At 43.3% G+C, this 25,310-nt stretch overlaps 1 protein-coding gene and 1 long non-coding RNA gene across 8 annotated transcripts in view; one reads left to right on the plus strand and one right to left on the minus strand.

Annotated features, from left to right (window-relative positions):
• The window catches only part of TMCC1 (transmembrane and coiled-coil domain family 1), a 186,460-nt gene extending 179,816 nt beyond the window's left edge, over positions 1 to 6,644 (minus strand). For 4 of the 7 annotated variants that reach the window (XM_072941905.1, XM_072941900.1, XM_072941904.1 and 1 more), the window contains exon 1: positions 6,526 to 6,626. The gene's annotated coding sequence lies outside the window, so the exon portion shown is untranslated. Of the gene's footprint in view, positions 1 to 6,525 lie in introns of all 7 variants that reach the window. The other 3 variants (XM_072941901.1, XM_072941903.1, XM_072941906.1) reach the window with 3 other exon arrangements.
• Positions 6,645 to 6,942: 298 nt separating this feature from the next.
• On the plus strand, positions 6,943 to 22,818 carry LOC140686614 (uncharacterized). Its single transcript, XR_012060455.1, has 3 exons — positions 6,943 to 7,027; positions 9,192 to 9,325; positions 22,721 to 22,818. It is a non-coding gene; the product is annotated as an uncharacterized lncRNA (long non-coding RNA).
• The last annotated feature ends 2,492 nt before the right edge of the window (positions 22,819 to 25,310 follow it).

The following is a 25,310-nucleotide window of genomic DNA, read 5'->3' on the forward strand; positions in this document are numbered from 1 at the left end:
TTATTTAGACACAAGAAAGAAATTAACTATACTTTAACAATAAATCAACCATACTTTAACAAAAAAGACACAAAAACAAATAATTTTTAAAAATCATTTGAGAGGTAAGGGAATCTCAGCATGGAATGCAGAATGTGACAAACAATCTAAATCTATTTCAAAGGTGAAACAACTTCATTTGGGAGTGGAGGAATAAGGTGCTGACCCCTAAGTAATGATGGAAGGAAGTGGAGTCTGTAGACTAAAGGCAAAAGAACTATTCATAAGCACTTTAGTTGATAAAGTTTTCCCTCAGGGGGACAGATTAACAATTGTGCAAACACTACACATGTATACTAGAACTGAAGAATTGAGTAAATGGATGCCAGAGGGCAGGAGCCAGGTTTCTCACTGGTGAAGTGGAAGGGTTAGAATGATCCACGTGGTAAAGAATCAGAGTTGGAGATATCAGTATGAATTCATGTTTAGCTTAATACAGAGAAAATTGGCTACATATGGAAATAATTATAGATATGTGTATATATATACAGCTTAATGTATACACACATATCTCCCTGATCTGTTACTCAGAGGGCCTAGAAGCAAGAATATTATGGTAGCAACTAGCACATCAAGCACCCAGATCTTTTTGTAATACCATTTTTCAGCAAAAGGAACTAGAGGTCCTGGAAAAAAATGACTGATTATAGGACAGGAGCATGATATATAAAAGATGAGCCTGAAGCATTTTATGTTGCAAGAAAGTATTCACCCACGCACATAACCATGGGAGTATGCCAAAGGGAAGGGAAACAGGAGCCAACTGAAAGAACTCCCAATGGTCAAAGCTGGAACAGTTTGAGCAATGAAATTTATGTAGATACTCCATCCTTAAGGAGGTGGAACATAACTCACCACTCATTAAGTGTGGGCTACACATAGTGACTTTCTTCCAGAGTACAGTATAGAAAGGGAGGAACGAAGGGGCAGCTTTACAATGGCTCCAGCTAAGTGATCAAGGCTAACACTAACACTGATAAGTCATGTCAATAGTATTTACTCTTGGTATGTGATGAGAATGACACTTTACCTCTGTGGTCTTCCTTCCCAAATCACATTACATCAGTCTAACCACTAGAAAGACATCAGACAAATCCCAATTGAAGGACATTTTACAAAAATATTGATCAGTTATCTTCGAAATTGCCTTCATCATTAAAAACAAGGAAAATCGGACATATTGCCTTAACCAAGAGGAGCTAAGGAGACATAGCTATTAAATGTAATGTATGGGGTCCTGGAACACAGAAAAGGATATCGAGGAAAAAACTGTGGAACTCTGAATAAAGTACAGACTTACTAATAATGTATCAATATTGATTCACTAATTGTGACAAGTGTACACACTAATGTAGATGTTAATAATAAGGGAAACTGGGTGTGGGATAGACAAGAACTCTCTGTACTATCTTCACAATAATTCATTAAATCTAATGCTGTTTTAAATAAAACATTTATTTTAAAAGTTTGTTTTTAGAAAGTTGTACATATTTACACATGGTCTTGGACCTCAAGAAGCTTCCTGTCTTGTTACGAGGTACAGTACATGCTCATGAAAGAAGAATAAAATACAAAAATAAGAAAATATTAAATTGAGAAGTACAGATAAAAGTGTTCAGGAATATAGAGAAGGTCTAGAATTATAAGGGAAGACTTCATCAAGGAGGTAAAACTTGAGTTTGTACCTTAAAATGTACTTCAGGGTACCAAAGTGAAAAAGAACAATGATAAACTAGGATACACACAAGAATCAGAAGGGTGAAGAATAAGGAAAAACTTTGAAAGAAATGAAAATATTTAGCCCTGAAAAGTGAAGGCGAAATCAGAGACATAATAGCAGTGCTCAAAGGCTTCAAGGATCATGTGGCAGAACTAATAGAGTTACATCATATGCCCATTTAACTTACTAGCTGACCTCTGGTAGAATGTGACTAACATTCAAGGACAGAGAGAGTGACAGCTGCTCTACAGAGCCACAACAGGAAATGCCAATTTGGAAAGACAGGAAGCAGGTGGCCAAGTTCTCTATAACTTTTCAAAGGACAGTGTGCATGTGAGTCCAATGAAGCAGAAATTTAGATTCAAATCCTGCAAACATTTATTGACCAATTACCATGTGCCAGGTGCTTACATATATATTATCTCACTTAATATTCACAATACATCAACAAATACATATTAATGTTTTATATTTATACAATAAGAAGCTTAACGCATAAATACAATAAAATTAACCTTGTAAGGAAGCAAAAACATATTAAAATTCTCCACCATCTCCCACTCTCTGATAAGGAGTTGACAGCTCTTTTAAAAGGTAAAATTGACAACTTAATAATAAAAAAAACAAATAATCCAATCCAAAAATGGGCAGAACTAAACAAGCAATTCTCCAATGAAGACATTCAAATAGCCAATAGGCACATGAAAAAATGCTCAATATCGCTAATTACCAGAGAATTGCAAATCAAAATTACAAGTATCATCTCACACCAGTCAGAATGTCTATCATTAAAAAGTCCACAAACAGTAAGTGCTGGAGAAGCCGTGGAGAAAAGGGAACCCTCCTACTGTTGGTGGGAATGTAGTTTGGTACAGCCATTACAGAAAACAGTATGGAGATTCCTCAAAAGACTTAAAATAGACTTACTATATGATCCAGCAATCCCACTCCTGGGCATACATCCAGAGGGAACCTTAATTCAAAAAGATAAATGCACCCCAATGTTCATAGCAGCATTATTTATAATAGCCAAGACATGGAAACCACCCAAATGTCCATCGACAGATGACTGGATAAAGAAGTTGTGGTATATTTATATAATGAAATACTACTCAGTCATAAAATGTAATAAAATAACGCCATTTGCAGCAACATGGATGGATCTGGAGACTGTCATTCTAAGTGAAGGAAGCCAGAAAGAGAAAGAAAAATACCATATGATATCACTTATATGTGGAATCTAAAAAAAAGACGAATGAACTTACTTACAAAACAAACAGACTCACAGACACAGAAAACAAACTTATGGTTACCAGAGGGGGAAGGGGGTGGGAAGTGATAAATTGGGAATTCGCGATTTGCAGATACTGAGTAATATATACAAAATAGATAAACAACAAGTTCATACTGTATAACACAGGGAACTATATTCAATATCTTATAATAACTTATGGTGAAAAAGAATATGAAAACAAATATATGTTCATGAATGACTGAAGCATTATGCTGTATACCAGAAATTGATACACTGTAAAATGATTATACTTCAATAAAAACATATACACAAAAGAAAGATAAAATTATTTGAAGGCCTACATCTCTACATATTTTTTCCTCTTGCTCCTTCCTTCACTGACTCTCAGTTTGTAAAATACATAAGAATTATATACAACTATATATGCAAAAACATGCACACTATGCTTTTTAAGCAGTTTAAGGAATTTTCAAGTATAGTTTTCATCTTATGTGATTTTGTCTCAAGCACTGATTTCAGAACTGAATCCTGGGGATGAGGTGCAACCCTACTGCAGGCTTACTCCGTGGGCACCATAAGGCAGCATCAGCAAAAGGAGGTAGAGAAGCTGAATCCTATTACAACATGCAGAAGAACATTCTAACCAATTAGAGCTATCTAAAAATGGCACAGGCTATCTCCAAGTAATGAATTTTCTGTCATCAAAGTTGTTCAAACAGAGGCTGAAAAATCACTGAGAACACCTGAGAAGAGAGCAATTGGATAAGAAGCTAAGATCTCTTCCAAGTCTGAGATTCTATAATGGGTAGGCTTTTAAAACCTGACAGGAGGGCAACCTAGTTGAGAGCAACAAAGGCAAGAATGACATGGTATGGGGAGAAGTTCAATGCTGGGGAACATGGATGCTTATTTCCGTCTGCAGACGTTTGCTATTTCATCTGCCAGGAAAAGCTCTTCCATCTTTGGGGCCACAACTCAAATCTTCTCCTTGGTGAGGCCTCCCCACCACCTCCACCAATCACTCACTCATCACATCAGCTTCTTTTATTTTCATGGGTCACATAAGGAATCAGCAAACTTTCTATAAAGGGCCAGACCACAGGCCAAATCCAGCTTGCCTCATGTTTTTATATGGCCGATGAGCTAAGAATGGTTTTTATGTTTTTAAATGGTTGGGGGAAAAAAAATCAAGAGCATAATTTTAACATTTTTTGACAGTGGAAAATTGTATGAAATTCAGATTTCAGTGTCCAAAGTTTAATGAAAACACAAACACACTCGTTTATGTATGCCTGTGGCTGCTCCACACGAAAACAAGAGAGCCGAGTAGCTGCAACAGAGACTGTACGGCCCATAAAGCCTAAAATAGATACTTTCTGATCCTTTACAGAAAAAGTTTGCTAATCACTGATTTACAACATTATCTGAAATTACCTCTGTCTGCTTCTTTGCTATCCTCATTCTCACCACAAAGAATAAAGCTCATTAAGGGCAGGGACTTCCCCCCCACCATAGCCCACTACTTACCCAGAAAAAAATCTTGGAACCAAGTAAGGGTTCAATAAACGTTTGATTAATTAATTAATGAGTGATCCATAAATGTCACCCTGAGGAGTTCAGCCTTCAGCCATTACAGGTTTTGTACATATATGATAGGCATAAGAACTCTTGCAGAAAAAGGGAATATTCCGGTAGAGAGGAGAAGCAAAGAGTTTAAAGTAATGGTGGTCACCAACTAGTCCAGGTCACTGAGTTTCTTCAACACATTGTACTGTTTCGTGTGCTCATAAAAGATTCTCTCAACTACTGTAAGGTGTCACAACATTGTCAACTGATTGTGCCTCTGTTTATCTGAAGATGCAAATACTCTGAGAAATCTCATTTCCTATACAGAGTACACAGCATCCACCCCTTGACAAACCTTAATAAAAGTTGTAATTTTAACAGATCTAGATCACATGCTAATGAATTTTTAATAGCTGAATTCTTCCTATGCTGTTGATTAGCAATTTACTCTGTAAGCAGCTGAAAACTCTTTGGAAATTAAAAGGTTACCGCCCACAGACCAGAAGCAGCTTTTTAATCTTTCTATACTAGCCAGAGAGTGGGTGTGTGATTTCAAAAGAAATACAAGCCAACTCTGTTGATAGAGGACAAGGTATTGTTGCATTAAAATCTCACCTATAAGCATCATTTGTTACATACACTAGTAAAACTACCACCTACTCATAATTCGAGTCTCACCCTTCTAATCTACAAGTGGAGAAAGAATATATCTACCTTCTGGAGGAATCCTGTCATTAACACATTAACATTTTCATAAGGTTCTTTTCCTTTCACGCTTTGAAACAATTTCTATACTTGTATTTCAAAGACAAGAATTTGGTTTAATCAATAACTTCCAATAAGACATTGGTCAAAAGGCATAGCAAATCAAAGTTTTACTGTAAAGCAGCTACCTGCTTTTTAATAATTTAGGAATTCAGATCTTTCATAGAGATGCTTATGGTACAGGTACCTCTGATAAGTATGTCAGACTTATAGCAACCATTTTGGGTTAGTATATGTGTGTGTTCATCTTCCTTTCCTCTATGACAAGTCAAGATGAAAAGGCAGCCTGCAAAAGCAGTGGCTGCGATCTACCAAGACTAATGTGTAAGGTGTCACCAAAGGAGAGGGAGGATTAGCCAACAGTTTAAGCGGGCTGCTTCAAGAAACTCTGCGGCAGGCTCACCTGGGGGATGTTCACCATCAGTGTTAGGGATAAACCAAACAACCCTGGACAAACACTACACACACCTTTGCTTACGCTGAAAAGGCTAAAGCCTGCAAGCTATCAGAGGATCTCTGGACTTCCAGGGAATGTGCAACTCACTGAGGCCCTTTTCTCTTCCTAAAAGGGTTAATAAAGGCACCTGGGGCCAAGGCCAGCCAGCCTAGATTCACATCCCACCGCGCACCTCCTATTCTCCCCTTTCCCAGTGCTGCAGGCTGCCTCCTCCCCTCAAACGACAAGTTCAAAATCAAAACAAAAGGTACAAAACTGGTTTCAGGTGGCAAATGGCTGAGCCCTAGTGGCCAACTTCTGGGGGCGCCATGGCAAGCGAGGGCTCGTGAGACCACAGACCCCCACCAGAGCCAGATTCCAAACAGTCCCTGGGCCTGGGCCCAGCTGCTCACAGCCCTCCCTCCCGCGGCCCTGGAGGGGTGCTGCGAAGAGGGCGAAGTGAGGCGGTGGGGGGAGGAACCCCAGGGTCAAAATGACAGCGGAACCGGCCTGGAGAGGGAAGAGGCCCGGCGGGATGCTGGGGGTCGAGTCCTAGGCCCGGGGCTTCAGCCCCGAACGGGGGAGACCGAGGGTCCGAGCCGCGTCAGGCCGCGAGCGGGAGGCCGGGCCCGCGTCGGCGGCGCCGCGGGGCCACGCTCCCCTCACGACTCTCCCCGCCCGGGGCGGAGGGGCCGTGAGGGGCCGCGGCCGCCGCCAGCGTGCGGGGCGGGGGCACTCACTCACCGGCGGGGAGGGGAGGAGAAGCCGGCGTCTCCGCCAGCGCCGTCGCTCGGGCTCAAGCACCGGCTCCTGCCGCTGCAGCCGCCGCGCCAGGTCCATCCCCCCCAACCACCCCCCTCCCGGCCCTCCCCCCACGCCGCCGCCTCAGCCGCCGCCGCCGCCACTGCCGCCGCAGCCGCCGCCGCCTCAGTCCCGGCGCGGGAGCGCGAGCCGGCGCGAGGGGACGAGAGCGCACGCGCCCGCCGCCGCCACCCACAACCTCCGCCCCCGGCCCGCGGCGCACGCGCGGGGCGGCGGCGGGGGCGCGCACGCTGAGGGGGCGGGGACAGCCAGGGAAGGCGTGGCCCCGCCCCCGCCCACCCACGCGGCCGCTGGGCGCGGAGCGGATCCGCAGCATGTGGCGTGGGGCTGCTGCAGGTGGGCTCCTCCCGGCGAGAGCTCGGGCAACCAAGTTCCTCCGGCCGGGCCCTTTTTTCCTGCACAACGAAGGCCCAGATCAACTCAGGTGTGAATGGATTTCTAACGGCCTCTCCGGTCCCTCACCTGTTCTTCCCACCCTCAATCGCGAGGCCTTTCCTCCTGGCATCCAGCAGGTGTTAGGCCGCCGCGGGGCTCTAAGAGAGCAGGGGCTGTTACTGTTTCACGTCCGGTATTACCACCGAAGAGAACACAAGCAGCCATCAGCCTATCCCTCTATTACTCCATTTTCCTAATTTATTCGTTCGTCTCTTATATGTATCGAGGCTCCTTCCGAGTGCTAGGCCCTGTACGGGTCACTGGAAGTATAAAGTGGGGATAAACAGTCATGAAGTCAGATCTGGTGGAGACGGAAAACGTTAAAAGGTGAATCACACAAAATTAAAGTTTGCAGATAGTAAAGTCTCCTCTGAGAGGTACCTTGTGCTAAGAGAACCGGTATTGGGGAAGGGTGACGGAGATTGATTCAGTCAAAGATCTCAGGCTGAAATCTGAAGGCTGACTTGGAAGGAGTTGACTATGTCCAAAGGATGAGAGCTTGGCCTGGCTGGAATGGGGCGCTGAAAGAGCACTGAATGCGGAGTGGAGTGTGTGGGCTGATGCAGGGGACCAGTTAGGAGGCTGCCTTAACAGTCAAGGCAGGGTAGACTGGTGGCGATAGAGCACTTTTCAGGGAGTACAATGCCAGGACTTGATGATAGATTGGCTGAAGGTTGAGGCCAGGGAGGTGGCAAGGTTGACTCTTAGATTTAAGGTTGGTGGGGATGCATTGACAGATCTGAGAAGCGCTGGAGGAGGCCCTTGAGGAAAGTAAAAATGGATGATAAACGTAAAAGCTAAAGTTTATTATTTTTAGGGGGTTTTTTTTGGAGGGGGAAGTAATTAGGCTTACTTATTTATTTTCAGAGGAGATCCTGGAGATTAAACCCAGGACCTCCTGTATGCTAAGCATGTACTTTACCACTTCAGCTATATACCCTCCCCCCTTAAAATTATTCTTTAAACACACGCTTTTTTTTAGACTTAAAAAAATTGGTGGAGGGTGGGAGATAGTCAGGTTTTATTTACTTATTTTTAGTGGAGGTACTGGGGATTGAACCCAGGACCTTGTGCATGCTAAGCATGGCACTCTACCACTGAGCTGTACCCTCCCCACAAAGCTAAAACTATTAAGTAAATTTCTAGACGAAAACGTTAAAAAAAAAAAACTTTGTGATTTTGAGACAGGCAAAGATTTCTTAGGCCACAGAAAGTAGGAACCATGAAAGGAATGAGTCTTAAGTTGAACTTAATCAAAATTTAAAACTTTTATTCTTTGAAAAACACCATAAAGAAAATGAAAAGGCAAGCCTTAGATGGAGAGGAGTGGAGCGGAGGTACAATACAATATATCTGACAAAAGACTTGAATCCAGAATATATAAAGAACCCACAAATGAATAATAAGACAAACAACTGAATAAAACAATGGGCAAACGTTTTAGTAGACATTTCACCAAAGAAGATACAAAAATGGCCAATAAGCAATAAAAAGATGCTCAGTATCTTTAGTTATCTAGGGATTGGCAAACTAAAACCACAATAAGATGCCACTACAGCCTCATTACAATAGCTAGAATTAAAAAGACTGAAGACCCAGCAAAACCACTTCCTGCACATCTCCTTAACTATTCTTAAGCTCCAAATAAAGATAATAACAAAGTCATACTTCCACCTAGCATGATGCAACCAACCTTTACACAACCAAAACACATGACAGTTTCCCCAAAAGCAGATGCGAACTCCTTGGGTGATACTCCCTTTCCACTTTTGACATCCTATAACTTGATACAAGATTGTACTGTGTAGCACAGGGAAATATGTACAGGATCTCGTGGTAGCTCACAGCGAAAGAGAATGTGACAATGATTGTATGTGTGGTTTCATGTATAACTGAAAAATTGTGCTCTACACTGGAATTTGACACAACATTGTAAAATGACTATAACTCAATAAAAAATGTTTTAATAAAAAAATTAACTATTATTAATACATCTCCATTGTGTAGCAGCAATCAAATTTTCTCCTTGGTAGTCAGGATCAGTCACCCCAGCCAGTGCGGGAACCCCTTCTTTGCCTGTTGACTGAGAAGCATGAGATGCCCAAAGTGACCAGATGAAGTGTCTCAACTTCCAATTCTGTTTCTTCCAACAGAAACATTTTTGTGTCTCCTGGTGGAAGCATTCTTCCCTTTGGAACTAAGACCTCTAGACTACCAGAGCTTCTGGCCATTTCTTCTTCCAGGCAAAACGAACAGCCAGGTGCACTGCTCAAGGCTTTGCCAAAAGGTAGGCTTTTCCTTCGCTGTTATTCTTCAAGGATATCCCAGAAAGGGGCTGCAGCGCTGCAGGGGTTCATCTTTATCAAGTTTGCATATTATGCGAGGCCTTCCTAAACCAAGACTGAGTTTTCTCTTCCCCTGGTCAACGGATCATAGGGAATGCCCCTGTGAGACTATAGGTGTGGGCTGAGAGAGAGGATAATACAGCAGGAGTAGGGGTTGTGGGCACTTGGGCCGCTTCCTCATGCAACTTACTTGTGCCTTACGTATGCTCATTCAAGCCCAACCTCATACACAGCACTTCACTGATGAAGGAGCACTGCTGTGCATGCACAACTTTATAGCTTTTTGGATCAGACAACACCCAGGCCATGATGGGCAGCTCAGGTCACATGGTAACTGGATGGCCCGTGGTTAAGAGTTCAGTCTCTACTAAGGCCCTGTAGCAAGCCAAAAGCTGTTGCTCAAAAAGAGAGTAGTATCTACAGAGGATGGCAGGGCTTTGCTCCAAAATCCTAAGGAGCTGCACTGTGACTCACCTGGAGATGCCTGCTAAAGACTGAAAACAGCACCACTAAAAGCTGCCTGCAGCACGAGGCTCTGGGTTTGGTTTCCAGGAATCTTGGCCTTAAAGGTTTCTGTCAAGGCAGATACAGAAGATTTCAGGTCATTATGCATAGCTTGAGCTGAGGATTTAACCCCCTGAGCTCATCCTTTTCTTTCCTCCCTTTCTTCAGTGCAGTTAGGAGCAACCAGCCAATCCCATTATACTCCTTAGTTTGACTGAAATATTCTAAGGTAGCAAATACGCCATCACTCAGGACTTCACTTCTATAGGTATTTGATTAGGAGTATCCAATGCCTCAGCATACCGTGGACGCCCAGCACCCGCTTTACCACTGGAAATAAAGTCATTAGTGCCTTCAAGTCCACCCGGGTTAGAGAACCAATTCAGGAAAACCCAGAACCAATTCAGAAAACTCATCCTTCAGAGTCTGTTCCTCTGGAACCATTTCCAGTCAGGGCTCAAAGAGAGAAGCAGACCAGTAGGAGATACATAATAAGAGATTCATTTTAAGAAATTGATTTATGCAATTGGAGGTGGGAAGGAGGGCTGCTTAAGCAAATTTGACATCCATTGGGCAGACTGTCAGGAAGGGAAGGTGGGAACTCCCAGGCAAGGACTCAAGCTGCTGTCTCAAGGCAGAATTTCTTTTTCAGGAGAGCCTCAACTCTGCTTTTAAGGACTTTCCACTGATTGGACCAGGTCCAACCAGATTATCTAGGATAATCTCCCTCACTTAAAGTCCACTGACTGTGGACTCCAATCACATCTACAAAAATGCCTTCATTGCAGCCCTTAGATTAGTGTTGAACCGTGTAGAGTAACTGGGGACTACTGTCAAGTTGACACCTCAAAAAGTATACCATCACATAAGTATTTACCCAAGGGAAATGAAAACACACGTCCATACCAAGACTTGTAAAAGAATATTTATAGCAGCTTTACTCACAGTATCAAAATACCGGAAACAATTCAAATAACCATCAATAGGTAAATGAATGAACAAAATGCATTAAATCTATACAACAGAATACTACTCAGCAATTAAAAAGAATGAACTCCCAATACGCTCAACAACGTGAATGATCTCAAAACCTTTATACTGAGCCACCGAAGCTGAAAGCAAAAGAATACATATCGCACAATTCCATATAAAATTCCAGAAAATGCAAACAAGTCTATAGTGAGAGCAGATTGATTTTTGCCTGGGACTAGATGTAGGGAGAGATGAGAGGTGAAGGGGCAGGAAGCAACTGTGGAGGGGGACGAGAATGATCTGAATCTTGATTGTGGTTGTGGTTTCAGAGGTGTTTACATATGTCAAAACTCATCAAATTATGTTCTTTAAATAGGTGCGGTTTCTTATTGTGTATGTAGTATACCTTAATAAAGTTGTTGTTAAAAAGGAATGCATTTGATGGGATTCATAGCAGATTAGAGACAGAAAAACAGGATTAGTGAATTGAAAGACATGCTGCAGAAAGTATTCACATTAAAGCATAGAGAGAAAAGGAGGGAAAACACAGAAAAGATCAGCAGAGACATGGGACAGAGTGAAAAGCAGTGCCACAGAAGAGAGACTACATAAAATGGAAAAAAATGCTAGTGTGTCTTTGTTGAAAATATTATATAAATGATTCTGCTCTTGATGAGGCAACATCTAGCATTCAGACACTGAGTCAATTAATTTTAAGAGTGTGGAAATTGGAGTATTATTTGACAAAATTTGGTAGCATCATGGCAGAACGTTTATGCATAAATCAAATATCAAGAGCAAAAAACTATTACATGTTGCTTAGGGGATGAAATACAAAACTCATTTATTAAAATGTTAGCAGGTACTATAAAAATATTTGGGGGTAAGTTAAGAGACGCTAAATATCATTCATTATCTTAGAGTTAATCCCTAATGTATGTAGCAGAGATAATAATTATGATTAGATTTATACACTTCTAAACTCAAATACTTCTAAATGTCAACATTTTAGGGGATTTTTGTCACACTGGAGAAAGATTATTTAAAATTTGTAATAAAGTATTTACAAACACTGAACTTGGCAGAAATAATTTGGAAAGCCAGAAATATAACAATGGTGCAAATATGTGTGGAAAAGTGACATTGCAATAGATCTTTGAAAAAAATTATATCCCATTCTATTTCTTTTTTTAAAAGCATTCTTTCAACTTGATAGTGAACAATGCAGTCAAAGTCTCTTTTAACATTATTGAATTTAATAAATATCTTCCAAGAAATACATGACTCCTTTTCAGCTTCAGTTAAACATTTGGGTGTCCTGGAAAACACTGAATATAAATTTGAAACCACTGTTAGATATGCGATGGGAAAGTCAAGTTGATACTATCATGCCAATAAAAACTCAGTTACAAATACTGTGCAGTTACCTTTTTTAAAGTGATATTAATAAAGAACACAGGTTCTGAAACACCAGCCAAAGTTCTACTTTTAAACATATCCATGTCTAAACTTATTAGCTTATTGCTAACTTGGCATGATGCTTTAAGTAAAGTGAGGGGTTTAAACAAAATGGTACAGAAAATTCAGTGTACCAAAAAAATTTTTTTATGTACACAATACTCTGAAAAACCTCAAAGTGATTAGGAAATTCTTCAATGAAAAACTAAATGACGATGTTTACAAATATATATATATATTTGTAAATAATATATATAAATATATATATTATAATAATATATATAATAATATATAATACATATAAATATATATAATAAATATATAAATATAAATATATATATAAATACTTATTTATATAAATAAATATATAACACACACACACACACATATTTGACTTTAAAATAAGATGCAAAGCCCCTTAACATGGGGTTCCATTTCTCCAACGTGGAAAAATATTAGGATATGGTGATTTTAGTTGCAAATCCCTCAACCCACCTGGGACCCAAAACTAAATTTTAAAATCAATATCCCTATCCTACATTGGAAACTGTAATGTCACTTTAAAAATAAACATTTACAATACTGACAGAAAGTAATGATCATTTCAGTCCTCTACCCTAGATCCCTACTCTTCAAATACTCTCCCTGGACCAGGGGCATCAGCATCACCTGGGAGCTTGTTAAAAATGCAGACTCTCAGCCCCCCTGCAGCTCACCTTAGTCTGAGTCTTCATTTTAACACAGCCCCCGGGCAATCTGCATGCATATCAGAGCTTGGACAGCCTGGGACCAGGCGGCACAGGTAATCCGAAGAATCACAGTGAAGGTGAACTGCAACCACTGCTAAAATGTGCAGTTGAAATGGGCAGTGAATCCAAATCAGCAATGACACTGATGGGGAGTGAAAGCAGGGACCGAGCATCTCAGGTTGTCTGACAAAGTCTAGCATGACTTCCACAGAAGTACTGTAATATCTTTGCAGCAGTAATTTACCACATTTCCCAATACTCTTGCATCAGGATGTGTTTAACTTTGCTAATATGGGTAACCAGTAAAGAACAAAGCTTCACAAAATTCCAGTTTAGTGAAAACGAGTTATGGTCGAGAGCGACCAAAAGAGACTGTCACATCCAGTGACCAAGATGTATCAGAGCAAGGAAGCATTGAGACTCATGAGGAATTTTATTTCCATGAAAGCAAGACAAGTGACTGTCCTATAGAAAACTGGCATACGCTAGTGACTTCACATTTCTAATCTTTGTGCTAGTTTCTCTCTCTCACCTCAGGGCATTTGCTTCTGCTGTTCCCTGTGCATGGTACCCCTTCCTCTCCAACTCTGCTGACCTTTCAGGTCTCAGCTGAAATGGCATTTCCTCAGAGAGGCCATCCCTGACCCAGCAAACAAGGTCAGTTTCTCCCGACATACACCCGAATCATCCTGAACTTCCCCTTTCTCCGCCCATCATCTTGTCACTTCCCCCTTAAACATCTGAACCATGAGCTCCACGGTGCAAGAACTTTCTGTCATTCTCAACCTGCTTTCCTCTCTGAACCATGAGCTCCACAGTGCAAGAACTTTCTGTCATTCTCAACCCGCTGACCCTGACCCTCTATGTATGATTAGGTGCTCAGTAATTGCTTCTTAGATTAATAAGCAAACAAATGGTGACCCTATTCACATTAAATGAGTCATGACTCTGCCTTCTAGTTGTACAACCCTTTATTCTTTTTAGTACATATTTGCTTCATTGAGTTCTGTTAGCCCATTTGGCCCTCCAAAGACCCAGATCCACTTAGTTAGCCCCTTTCAGCCCTTAAAATGCACATGAGACCCCCTATCTCTCAGATCCAAGCATGGCTTAAGATTGCCTGCCTTCCAGGCCCAACTCTGCCGCTTCAGACCTGTGTCTTGGGCGAGTTCCCTCATCTCTCTGTGCCCCACTTCCCTTATTTGTACCTACCTCATAGGTACACTGTGAGGAGTAAATGAATATGTTGGAGCAGTGCCTGGCACCTGCCAAAATGTTGGCTATTGTTACAGGAGAAGCAGCAGCCAGGCCCCAAAGACCATGTACTGTATGATTCTGTTACGTGAAGTTCAAGGACAGGCAAAACTAACCTGTGATGACAGAGGTAGGTCAGGATAGAGGGGTGGGAGGCCCACATGTTGACTTGAAAGGGGTGCACAGCCGTCTTCTTGGGTGCTGGAAATATTCTGAATCTTGATCCAGGTGGTGGTTACATAGACGAGTGTGTACGTAGAAATGTATTCTTAAAATCTGTGTGCTTTGCTCCATGCAGTTTGAACCTCATTTAAGCAGAAGTAAGGAATTGTGACCAGTCTCCTCTTATCTTGGCATAGAAGACGTCCCCCAAGTCCTTCTCTGCCTCCCACCAAGAGTCCTAGAGGGGAACTCTGATGAGTTTTAAGTCTCTCCCCTTGTTTCTTTCTGTTGACAATCAACCAGATTCCTTTCACTGACCTGGCCTTAAGCCTGATTGGGGTCCGACAAGGCCACATTCCAGGAGACCAAAAAGGGAAGGTGGGGGTATGAGTATTAATGGTCCCATCCATAGTGTAAGAACCTGGGCTCTCCTTGCGAATCAGATATTGTTGGTGAGACAGGGCCTCAGTGCCGACTCCCAAGGTCCCCACCCCACCCGAGCAGAGCCTAGAGTGTGCCAGGTCAGGTTTGCTAGTGGCTGAGGTCTCAGGTGAATTGGTTTACTCTGGTTTCAGGTGCTAGAAATCCAAAGCAAGCGGGCTTCTGCAAAATCAGAGCAATTTACTGGAAGGCTGCTGGTGTATTTATAGAACATAACCATGGAAATGGCAGGGCCTCAGAGACACCTGGATCCCAGCGCACTCTCTTGCCTCTCTGCTTCTCTCAGCTTGATTCTGTCAGGCCTGCTTTCTCCGCACAATAGAGCGTGGCTGCCATCAGTCCCTGGTCTTATGCGCGGTAGCCTGACACTAGAAAGCCTACATCCTGCTTCCCTTGAATCCAGTCCAGAAAAATCTCAGAGGAAGGCTCTGCTTGGCGCATTTTGAGCCCGGGGCCCATCCCTAGACAAATCAACTGTGGCCATGAGGGTGGGACATTCTGACTGGCAACACCCACCAGACCACCCGGTGGTTAGAAAGTAGAAGGGAAAAGGGGCCCAAAGAAGGTGTCGTTCCCAAGGACTGGTCCCAACGAAGAAGGGGCGCTGAGCAGGGTGGACAGTGGTAGAACAGAGAAGGGTGCCACTTAATCCACGGGGCCTGGTCTGGTTACTCTCTGTAACTTTGAGCATAAGTTTCTCAGTCCAGGGATCCAGAGATATGGCCAGCAGGGTCCTCCTTTTGAGATCCAGCCAGCTCAGCAAGTGGTCAGAGGAAGCGCCAAAGAAGCATCAGTCCTCTCTCAGGCCAGGACCCTCAGCTCTGCTCACTGGGATCCCAGAGGCTGGTCCTTCAGCTGCACCCTGCTCAAGCTGTGACCAAGCGTGAATCCCCTTCCCTCTCCGGGCCTCAGTGTCCTCCTTTGTAAAATGGGAGCGATGGAGCTAACTGACTGGAGAGACGGCCAAGTCCCCTGAAATGCCCAAACCGCCTGGATTTAAAGCTCAGCTCTACCTCAGCAGCCGTGTGCCCTGGGCGACTCTTTTTTTTTTTTTTAAACAATTTCAAAATCACAAAAATATTTGCAAGAATAAGTCAAAGAACTCCTGTATACTCTTCACCCAGATTCAAGGTCAACTTCCAACGTGCTGACATATTTATTTAGTCATTCTTCCCCTTGTTTTTTCCCTAAACCACTTGAGAATACCTTGCATACACCATTCCTCTTTGCTCTTCTTGGCTCAGTGTTTCCTAAGAACAGGGACATTTTTTTCTCTCTTACATAACCACAGTACAGTTACCAAATTCCGGAAATTTAACATTGATACAGTATCTCCTAATCAACAGTCCACATTCCAAAGTCACCAGTTGTCTCAGAGTCCCTGCAGCTTTTCCCTCCCCAGCACCGAGTCCAGTCCGGGTCAGGAATCACACGTGGCCGTCAGGTCTCTGCAGCCCCCTTTGGGCTGGAATGGTCCCTCAGCCGTTCCTGGTCTTCCGTGACACTGTCGTTACCGAAGAACACAGGCCAACTGTTTGACAGAGAGCCTCCCCGTTTGGGTTTGTCTGATGTTCCCTCACGAATCAGCTAACGCGTCGCCAACCAGAACATTACACAGTGTTGCAGCCTTTTCAGGGCGACACGTGTGGAGGCACGTGATTCCTGGCCAAGTCTCACCGGTGCTGTCCACGCAGATCACGCAGTCAGCGTTGTGTCTGCTTTCTCCGTTGATCAGTTCCTGTTTTCCCCCTTGCGTTCAACAAGCTGCGGGGAAACACTTTAAGGCCATGCAAATAGCACGTTCCTCCCCAAATCTGCCTCCCTGGATTCAGCATAAATTGACGTTATTTGCAAAATCAATCTTTACTATGATTGCTGTAAAATTGTCATTTTCTGATTCCGCCTTTTCCTCCACATTTATCAGTTGACCTAGTAACATAAGGGAGAGCCCTCCCATCTCCTCCACTTACTTATTTTCTATTTATTGTCAATATGGATTCATTGATTCTGATTTTATTCAACAGATTATGATCTAGTACTGTCTATTTTTTAATTGGCATAAAGTATACATAACATAAAATTTACCATATTAATTATTTTTTAATTGGGGGGTAATTAGGTTTATTTATTTATTTGTTATTTTTAGTGGAGGTACCAGGGGTTGAATCCAGGACCTCATACATGCTTAGCACACACTCTTCCACTGAGCTATACTCTCCCTGCTTTAACTATTTTTAAGTGTACAGTTCACTGGAATAATTAATTTCACAATGTTGTGCAACCATTACCATCATCCATCTCCAAAAATTTTTCATCTTCCTAAACTGAAACTCAGTCCTCTTTAAACACCATCTCCTCATTCCACACCCCGTCTCCAGCCCCTGGCAACTACCATTAAACTTTCTGTCTCTAGGATTTTAATTACTTTAGGGACCGCATATAAGTGGAATCCTACAGCCTTTGTCCTTTCCTGACCGGCTTAGTTCACTGAACAGAATGCCATCAAGTTTTATTCACGAGGTAGCATGGGCCAGAAGTTCCTTTTCAAGGCTGAATAATATTCAATTGTGTGTATACATTTTGCTTATCCGCTTTTCCATCAATGGACATTTAGGTTACTTCCACCTGTCAGCGGTTGTGAGTAATGTTGCTATGGATGTGGATGTATGACATCTCTGAGATCCTGCTTTCAGTTCCTCAGCTATATACTCAGAAGTGGAATTGCTAGATCATGTGATAATTCTATGTTTAATTTTGTAGGAACTGCCATCCTGCTTTCCACAACAGCTGTACATTTTATGTTTCCACCTGCAAGGCACAAGGGTTTCAATTTCTCTACATCCTTGCCATCACTTTCTTTTCTTTTCTTTTTTCATATAATAGCCGTTTTGATGGATGTGAAACTGCATTTCCTAAATGACTAATGATCTTTAGCATCTTTTCATATGGTTATTTGTCATCCACTTTTCTTCTTTGGCTAAATCTCCGTTCAAGTGCTTTCCTCAGTCTTTTAACTGGGTTGTATGTGCTTTTTCTATATTCTGGATATTAATCCTTTATCCGATACATGATTTGCAAAATTTTTCTCCCATTCTGTGGGTTGCCTTTCACTCTGTTGGCAGTGTCCTTTGATGCACAACAGTTTTTTTATTTTTGATGAAGTCTGATTTATGTGGTTTTTTCTTTGGTTGTCTGTGCTTTTGGTGTCATATCTGACATATCATTACTAAATCCAATCCTGTATCATTTTGCCATATCCCTAACACTTTTTAGTTCTTTTTTACCTTTTGTGTCTTCCCTGCTCCAGCCCTGGAATCAGCCATTTCTCCAAAGAGCCCAGGTTGTGTTTAAGGGCAATGAAATAGAGAAACCAAGATCTAGCTGCTAAGTGTGCTCATTGCTATTGGAATGTCACCGCTTCCAGGCTCTTTTCAGTTGACCCTTGAACAATGCAGGAAGTTAGGGGCACCAACCCTCTATGCAGTTGAGAATCTGCACATGACTTTAATAGTTGGCCCTCCTTATCTGTGGTTCCCCCGTATGTGTGGTTTTATACCTGCAGATTAAACCAACTGCAGGTTGTGTAGTTCTGTAGTATTTACTATTGAAAAAAATCTGCATATAAGTGGACAAGCACAATTCAAACCTGTGTTATTCAAAGGGCAACTGTATATACTTGTGAATACATATACATCCAATCCCACAGGCTCTTTCCTTCATCTCTTGGGGAATAGCTGAACCTCAGATTCTTCATCTGAAAAATGGGGATTATAATTGTATCTATCCCAGAGGATCATTGTAAGGTTTAAACTTGAAAAGATAACCCATTTTTAAAAATACATTAGCCTAACTTGATTGATAGATTCAACACAATCCTGGTCAAAATCCCAGCAAGTTATGAATCCCAGCAAGTTTGTGACTGTCAACAAATTAATTTTAAAGTTTATATGGAGTGACCAAAGACCGAGAATAGTCAACACAATATTGAAGGATAAGAACAGAGTCAGAGAACTGACACTACCCGACCTCAAGACTTGCTATAAAGCTACGTGAACAAGACTGTGTGGTGTTGGTGAAACAATGAACAAATGAAGCAATGGAACAGAATACAGAGCCCAGAAATAGACCCACATAAATATAATAAACTTTTCCTTGACAAAGGAGCAAATTCAATGCAATGGAGAAAGGCAGTCTTTTCAACAAATGGCTCTGGGACAACTAGACATCCATTTGCAAAAAAAAAAAATGAACCTAGACACAGGCTTTAGACCCTTCACAGAAATGAACTCAAAATGAATCCTAGACCTAAGTATAAAACACAAAATTATAAAACTCCTAGAAGATAACACAGGAGAAAATCTAGACAACCCTGGGTATGGTGGTAACTTTTAATCTTATTACATTTTTTTGTTTGTGGGGTTTTTTTTTGGTGGGGGGAGTAATTAGGTTTATTTATTTTTAGTGGAGGTACTAGGGATTGAACTCAGGACTTCTTGCATGCTAAGCATACACTCTACCACTGAGCTATACCTTCCCCCACGGTGATAGCTTTTTAGATACAACACAAAAGCATGACCCATATGTCTTAGTTCATGCAGGCTGCTATAACAAAACACCACAGACTGGATAGCTTATAAACAGCAGAAATTTATTCTCACAGTTCTGGAAGCTGGAAGTCCAAGGTTATAGTCTCAGCATGGTTAGGTGAGAACCCTCTTCTGGGTTCCAGACTTCTTTTATCCTCACAAGGTGGAAAGGGCTGAGAAATCCCCCTGGAGCCTCTTTCATAGGGCACTAACCCCATTCATGAGGGCTCCACCCTCATGATTTAAGGACCTCTTAAAGGTCCCACTCCCTAATACTGTCATCTTTAGTGGGTAGGATTTAACATATATATTTTGAGGGGTCACAAACATTCAGACCATAGCACCAGGAAAGAAAGAATTGATAAGCTGAACTTTATTTAAGTTAAAAACTTCTGATCTGTGAAAGACACTATCAATAAAATGAGAAAACATGCCACAGACTGAGAGAAAATATTTGCAAGAGGCATCCAAAATATACAAAGAACTCTTAAAATTCAACAATAAGAAAATGAACAATTGATTGAATAATGAGCAAAAGATTGGAACAGACAACCCCAAGAGTGAACCCTAACATGCACAATGGACTTTGGGTGACAATGATGCGTCAATACAGGCTTGTCGATTGTAACATGTACCAATCTGGTGGGGGATGTTGAGTGGGGAAGTTGGGGGCGGGCAGGGGATATATGAGAGACCTCTGTAACTTCTGCTTAATTTTACTGTGAACAGAAAACTGCCCTAAGAAAATAAAACCTATTTTAAAAAATACATTAGCAGAGTGACATTTAGTAAGTATTTAATAAGTGCTAGCTATTATGATTGTCCTCACTATTTCATGCCCCATCCAGTGCTGACATGTAATGATCCTATGACAGTAAATGGGGAACAGGGTAAGAAAAAAACTCTAAAAATATGCCTGGTTCTGGGGGGAAGGTATAGCTCAGTGGTAGAGTGTGTGCTTAGCATGCATGAGGTCCTGGGTTCAATCCCTAGTACCTCCATTAAATAAACAAACAAACCTAATTACCTCCCCTTCCCCAATTTTTTGAAATAAATAAATAAAATTTAAAAATTTTAAATGCCCACTTCCTATTTTAAATCCCCAGGTTTAAATCCCTAAGCATAAACTGACAGAGAAGGGGACACTGGGAAACGTAGACCGTGAACATTTATTGAGTACTTACTATATGCCAAGCAACTTTATTTATTTACTCATATTAACCTCACAACATCTGCTGAGGTATCTTCTGCAAGGCAGCAGAATCTCTCCATGGTTGGACTGCATGGTTTCAGTACTGGCCTTGCCACTTACAAGCTGTGTGACGTTAGGCAAGTTACTTAACCTCTCTGTGCCTCAGTTTTCTCATTTGTTTAACATAAAAATAAATGGGTTTGTACCAATCTCAGGGATGTTGCATGGATTAAATAAATAAATGAAGCACATAAGACAGGGACTGGCACACAGCAAGCATTTTGTGTTCACTGACACTATTTTAGAGATGTAGACACTGAAGCACAGACAGGTTAGGTCACTCACTCAGGGCCACACAGCTGGGAAGGGGCAGAACTGGGATTTAAACTCAGGCCTTCTCTGATGATAGACAAGCAAGTGTATAAGCAATTACAAAGGTACTATAAGCACTGTGAAAGGAGATAGTTTGTAATCCGTGGCAGCCCTGAGGAGGCCTTTCAGCAGGTCTGGGGCAGATCTGGAAGGATTGCAGGAGGAGAAGTTACCTGAGTTGTGGCTTAAAGGATGAGCCGAGGTTGCCAGGCTACCAAGCGAGGAGGTGGAGGAGAGCAGGGAATGTGTGCAAAGGCCCAGGGTGAGATGGGCAGGGGAGGGTGCAGGGAGGTGAGGGCTGACGGGTCATGGAGTGTAACTTGAGGATGACAGCAGCTGACGCACATCACAGACTGCGGGAGCCAGCGGGAACCGTCACAGCCTCGAAACCTCTCTATTTAGTAGCAGAACTCTTTTTCAGAGAAATCCTTATGATTCCTAGAACAGAAAATTGGTGAAAGCAAAGGAGCTTTAGGGGAAGGGGGGGATAGTTCCCAGGGACCCCCCCACCCCAGCTTTCCTGCCAGCCTCGCTCATCTCTGGAGAACCCATGGGACCTCAGCCCGCAGTCCCACACCTGAAGGAACTCAGGCCCAGATGCAAGTGACAAGTGAGGGCCCACCTCTCCAGGGGGACTGGAGGCAGGACTCTGAACTCCCAGCGCCAGGCCCTCTCTCCTCAGGATCCTTAGAAGCTTTTCTGGGAGATAACAGTTTGAATGGAGTTGGGAAGAAAAGGGAGGGGCAGGCAGTGCGGCTCAGAAAACCACAAAGCCTCTCTTTTCTGGGTCTCAGTGTTCCCACCTGTACAAAGGGGGGTGCTGCCCAGGATGACCTCAGGGACTCTGTCCACCCCTGGATCCTGACGCCATCGGCTGGGCCTCAGCCCCTCTTAACGGGCCCGCATCCCCGAGCCCCAGATCTCAGGCTCTGTCCCTCCAAAGCCCACCCCCAGCCTGAGAGCGGGCAGTGGGTGCCCCAGACCTGCCAAGCCGAGCGCAGAGCAGAGGGCCGGGAGCCCGGCGGCCAGAGGCTGATGTGATCCAACCTGGCGGCTCACGGTATTTTTAGGCCTCTGTGCGCCTGCCACTGGGCTGGAAGCAGATTAGAGAAAAACAAAAATGCAATGACCTCTGCTTGGCCTGACAGTGCCACCAAAGGGAAGGAAAGACTTTGAGAAAAAGCTAAACAGCCTTTGTTGGTGGTGTTTTTTTTTTCCTCCCTCCTCTCAGCAGTAGGAGCAAGGCAAGGACCCATGAGAGGTTTGAGGCGCTTTCGGAGGGCCCCTCACTCTTGCAAATACCTCGTTGAGACCGGGAATTTCCTCCCATCTGCCTTCGACCCCTACCCCTGGCCACACCCCCCACACCTGGCTACACCCCCACTTTGCCTAGTGCCTTAGATGGCTCTCCAGTGGGACCCCTGCCAGCCTGTAACCAGGCCACACGGCCCAGTCTTCCTCTAAGGCAGCCCTGGTCATTTACTGAACAAACACATACATTCCAGGCTCTACCCTCAGCACTTTCTACTCGTTTATCCTCAAACAGCCTCACGTTTACAGATGAGCAAACTGAGGTTAGAGAGGATAAACCCGCAGAGTCGGGACTCACACCCAGGTAGGCAGGTAACCTCCACCCTGTGTCTTCAGGCTGCTACGCCGGGTGCCTCTCCTCTGAGGCAGCCCCAAGCGCCCTCCAGCCCGCCATGACCTCTGAGGTCACCCCTGTGCAGTGGGAGCCGGTTGTCCCGGAGTCACCATTAACAGGTGAGTCGCCTGTCCACCCCATTCTCCACTTGCCTCTGACCTGCCGCTCCAGGCTGCCCTGCCGGTTGTTCCAGGACCTCCCCCCACTGCTCCTCCCCAGATTCCTCTGAGTAACCCGAGTCCAGCCTGGAGCGCTTACACAGTTCTTGCTGAAAGCCCAAGGGAGTGAAAGGAAAGCTGAAACCCAGGCAGCAGATGTCTCTGCACTGGCCCCTCCTGCCCTGCAGAACCAGCCCAGGGGCCCCTCCTGGCTGCTTTGCTCCTCGGCCCTTTGCTGCTCTGTCGGTGAGAGGTCACACCATCAGGATCCCTTGTCCTCTTCCCAGACTCTAGGAATCCTCACTTCCCAGGCCAGCCCCAGCCAGAGCAGCAAACCAAGAAAAAAAACCCACAGTCTCTTCAAAGTTGCGGCCTCCTTGCTGTGGCAGAACACAGCGATTCACATTTGGTTCCTCCAGGAGAGGAAAATCTCAGAAAACAGAAGGGCCCTGGGAAGTGCTTTTCCAACTGAAAGAGCGATCTGTGCCCAAAGGGTAACTCTAGTGCCACCAAGGAAATGGGTTCCTATTGAGAACAGCTTTTCCTTTTGACTCTCTGACAAAATACATGTAGCAGCTGTAACGACCGAGCAATCTACCCATGGGGTATCATCCCCAAAGTTTATTTTGTCTCCTGTTATCTCTCTTTAAAAGGCACTCAGTGGAGGAAGCTCTTCCCTGTCCCTGAGTAAAAATCTGCACCCTCCTAGAGTTTTTCTTTTTCTTTCTTTTCTTTTCTTTGAGTTAATCTTTAATATGCTAATATGAGATGTAAATTTCTTATCCTTTTTTTCAATTGAAGTATAGTCAGTTTAGAGAGCTTTTCTGATCATTCCCAGGTGTGATGGTTCACTTTATGTGTCAACTTGGCTGGGCCACTGGGTGCTCAGATATTTGGTCAAACATTATTCTGGGTGCTTCTGTGAGACACCCAGATGAGATTAACATTTGGGTAAGATTAGCATGGAAATCAGTGGACTTTGAGGAAAGCAGATTGCTCTCCACAATGTGGGTGGGCCTCACCCAATCAGTTGAAGATCTGAATAGAAAGACAAAAACCCAGCCTTCCACTAAACAAGAGAGAATTCTCCAGCAGATGTCCTTTGGACTTCAGACTGGAAGTGGAACATGGGCTCTCCTGGGTCTCCAGCCTGCTGGTCCAGCTTGTGGACTGTAGATGTGCTAGCCTTCATGATTACATGAGACAATTCCTTATAGCAATTCCCTCTCTCTATGTATATATATATCTAGATCATTAGACCCTCAATGCAGGGAAAACCATTTGAATCTTGGTCTGGAATGTCTTATCTATGTTATTTGGTGACTAAGTGGGAAGTTGCAATTTAACATCCTGTTACACACACACACAATGATATGTGCAAAGAGATGGAGAATGGTTTATACATTGAATTTTGGTGGGGAGAGCTCCATCTGTGTCTGGACAGGGAATGGACTGGAGGGTTGGCTTGAGGGTAGAAGTTGAGGACTCTGGGCTCCCATTCCACCATTTTACAACTTCCCTGCCCTACCTGCTCCATCTTTCCCACCCATAGCTCCCAGGCCAAGACCAGAGAAGGTGAGAGAAGATGCTTTGCACAATAAAGGAAGAATTTGAAGAGTGATGGCAGGGGAGAGGGAACAGAAAATGGTGAAAGATGGCCTGAAACCTTAAAGTCTCTCCCTAACATCAAAGCCTGGCAAGATTCCTCTAAAATTCACAGGCAGGGTTCAGCCCCTCCCCTGTGAGTGGACACTGAGCCATTCCTCCTCATTCTTTCTGTGGGGCTGGGAACTCTGCAAAGGCAGGGACAACTGGGTCTGTCATGGCCACCACTGGATCACCCAGAGTGGGTGACAAATAAAGGTCAGATGATTGACTAGGGAATCAGGGCAGATACTAAGCTTTGGGATGGGCTGAGATTGCCCACCTGTGTGCCCAGGACTCCTATTCCATTCTGTTCCCTCCCTTCCTTTGTCCTACTGTGGTCATATGAATTATATCTTCATGCATTATAAGTCCATCAACATATTCTTGTAATTATTGCTTTATGCAACTGTCTTTTAAATTAGACAAAAGAGAAAAAAAAGAGCTACAAACAAAAAAATACATGCATGCTATCTTCTATCTTTACCTAAGCAATGACCTTTCCTGGTGCTTTTTATTTCTTCATGTGGATTTGAGTTACTCTCTGGTGTCGTTTCATCTCAGCCTGAAGGACTGCTTCAGGTAAGCATCAAGCAATAACATCTCTATTATCCCCTCCTCCCTGCACCTAGGAACCTCTAATCTACTTTCCTCTCTATGAATTTGACCACTCTCAGTACCTGATATAATTGGGATCATACAATATTGGTCCTTTTGTACCTGGCTCATTTCACTTAACATAATGATTTCAAGGTCCATCTGTGTGGTAGCATGTGTCAGTACTTCATAC

The sequence above is a fragment of the Vicugna pacos genome, chromosome 17, assembly GCF_048564905.1.
Source record: "Vicugna pacos chromosome 17, VicPac4, whole genome shotgun sequence".
Classification (NCBI taxonomy): Eukaryota; Metazoa; Chordata; class Mammalia; order Artiodactyla; family Camelidae; genus Vicugna; species Vicugna pacos.